Source organism: Diabrotica undecimpunctata, chromosome 6, assembly GCF_040954645.1.
Source record: "Diabrotica undecimpunctata isolate CICGRU chromosome 6, icDiaUnde3, whole genome shotgun sequence".
Taxonomy (NCBI): Eukaryota; Metazoa; Arthropoda; class Insecta; order Coleoptera; family Chrysomelidae; genus Diabrotica; species Diabrotica undecimpunctata.
Window position 1 is genome coordinate 51,836,149 of NC_092808.1, and position 3,253 is coordinate 51,839,401.

Here is a 3,253-nt window from a genome sequence, read left to right on the forward strand (position 1 = left end):
GGAATTTCTTTTTGTGAGTTTCGTTGCTTAGAAGAAGGATTTTATCGGCTTGATGATAGGAAATGCGGTCTAAAAGTGACCAATCATCGACACTAAGAATACTGGAGAGTTCAAGATGCAGCTTAAAAAGTTTTTGGGATTGAAAATTAAGGGTTTTTCGAATATGTTGAATCCGTTCACGAAGTAGAGATAGGCTGGCTCGATGTAGAATTCGGGAAGAAGATGAAGAGGAAATGTGATGTTTTAGAACAAGAAAATTGGGAACCAAGTTATTATCACGACATCTAGAGAGGAAGGTGAGCGAAGAAAGTAGAGATGAAACTTTAGAGCGAAGATTGGAGAACTCTGAGGTTTTGCGGAATATAACCTCCCCGTAGAGGTTGGTCAAATGAAATCGTAGGCTTCCACGGCCAGAGTCAGAATTATAGTTTATTCGTCTTCCGGGTTTGGACCGTGTCATTTGTGAGTGACCCAAAAGTGGGTTCATCTCGACGTTTCGCTACAATTGTATGTAGCTTCTTCAGGAGAACAAAAAAAGAAAAAGAAAAACAAGAGACAGGAAGATGGGTAGTTAGCAACGGTAACTCAGTTACTCAACGCAACCAGAGGCGAATACTAACTACCAAGATGGGCATTTGGTCACAGTAACTCAACTACTCAACGCAGCCAGAGGTGAAAACCAAATGCCAGGACAGGGATTCACGTCCAACAGCTCAGAACACTAACGCGTCGAGAGGCAGGGAGTGAATCCGACGATTACTCCGCTACCGCTCTATTTATAGTCGCGGTGACCTGTCGTGTCGGGACGTATCGGCACACTCCGTGGCGCGAACGTCAAGAAGCGCGCGCTGGCCAATCATGTGGCTGCATCGTGGTAGCGGGACCGGACGGCGGCTCTAGACTGAGATTCCAGATGGGAGACAAGTAGTATCCTTCCTCTCGATTGATATTATGTGGATTTTTTCGGATCTCTAGAGATTCGCGGATTTTCCTGGAATAAAAGAAGGGGCTCTTAGAAATAATATGGGTTTTTTCGAATAATATGGAATGACCGGTTTCTTGCAGTGTTCTGCAACTGCAGAATGGGAGAAAAGACCTGATCGAATGCATCTTTGATGCTCTTGAATACGAGTTTTGACGGAACGACCAGTTTCGCCAATATACACTTGTCCACAGGAACAAGGAATAGAATAGACACCACAGGAAGATAGGGGCGGTAATGGGTCCTTAGGAGAGGGTAGATATTGTGAGATTTTCTTGGGTGGTCGAAAAGTAGTCCTGATACCTTCTTTGCGAAGAATTTTGCCAATCCTATCAGTGACACTTCGAATATACGGAAGAAAAGCCACAGGAGTATTACCCGAAGATTCTGAATTTGTCGTCCTAGGGTGTAAAGGGGGATGTAGATGTCGGTGTGTAATATTTTGAATTGTGGACTTGGAGTAACCGTTGGCGACAAGGGTTTTTTGCAGATGGCCAAGTTCTTCTCTAAGGTTGTCAGGTTCAGAAATCGAAATGGCCCGATGGATGAGAGAGTTGATCACAGAATTCTTTTGGGCAGGATGGTGGTGTGATGAAGCATGTAGGTAACGATTCGTGTGAGTCTTTTTTCTATAAACAGAGTGACCCAATCGGCCATTGGCTTGGAGGTGACTAACACATCGAGAAAGGGAAGGGACCGATTATTTTCTACTTCCATTGTGAATTTTATACTCGGGTGTTGTGAGTTAAGATGATCTAGGAAGGGAGAAAGGGTATGTTGACCATGGGGCCAGATGATAAATGTATCATCAACGTAGCGGAACCAGACTTTTGGTTTTAAGGGGTAAGATTCTAGGGCTAAAGACTCAAAGGCTTCCATGAACATGTCAGCAATGACAGGGGAAAGGGGAGAACCCATTGGTGTTCCAGATATTTGTTTGTAGAAATTGCCTCTAAAAGAAAAATATGTTGAAAGGAGGCATTTTTCCGCAAGATCTGCCAAAACCAAAGACTTGTTATCATTGGTCAAGTGATCTCGCAGAACAACTAGAGAGTCATGTATGGGGATATTGGTAAATAGGGATGATACATCGAAACTGACGAGAATGTCTTGGGGATCGACCGTGAGGGAGGAGATTAAGGTGATGAAATGTGTGGAATTTCGGACATAAGAAGAGGTACGACCAGTATAGGTCTTAAACTGATTCGACAAGTACTTTGCGAGTTTGTAGGTAGGAGAGTTAATCGTAGTCACAATGGGACGAAGAGGTACGTTGTCTTTATGGATTTTGGGAAGACCGTAAATTCTGGGGCAGATGGAGTTTTTCGGAACTATGGACTTCTTAACATCATCGGAAAGATCGGATTGTTTGATGGCATGGGAAATTTCGCGTTCGACTCTAGGAGTGGGGTCTCGAGAAATTGTATTATAACAGGATGTATCCCTAAGTAAGTCGTTTACTTTCTCTATGTAGGAAGGAGTATCCAGGATGACTGTGGCATTACCTTTGTCTGCAGGAAGGATTATTATCTCAGAAAGAGAACGGAGATTTTTGAGAGCTATGAATTCCTCACGAGATATATTGGAAGTAGGGATTTTGGCTTTAAGACATTTAGCGACGTCAAAGCGGATACGGTCGGCTGGAATTTTGGGAATTGTGCGAAGTGCCGCTTCCACATTTGAAACTATTTCTTCGGTAGGAATTCTGGAAGGAGTGATAGCAAAATTAAGACCTTTAGATAGAAGACTGTTTTCTGCACTTGTTAATTGGTGAGAAGAAAGATTAACGACGGTGTTAGTAAGAGGTGAATGAGAAGTAGAAGTGGTGCCTATCTCTACTTCGTGAACGGATTCAACATATTCGAAAAACCCTTAATTTTCAATCCCAAAAACTTTTTAAGCTGCATCTTGAACTCTCCAGTATTCTTAGTGTCGATGATTGGTCACTTTTAGACCGCATTTCCTATCATCAAGCCGATAAAATCCTTCTTCTAAGCAACGAAACTCACAAAAAGAAATTCCAATCCCTTGTATCTAAGAAAAAATCACATTCCACCACTTCTACTTCTCATTCACCTCTTACTAACACCGTCGTTAATCTTTCTTCTCACCAATTAACAAGTGCAGAAAACAGTCTTCTATCTAAAGGTCTTAATTTTGCTATCACTCCTTCCAGAATTCCTACCGAAGAAATAGTTTCAAATGTGGAAGCGGCACTTCGCACAATTCCCAAAATTCCAGCCGACCGTATCCGCTTTGACGTCGCTAAAT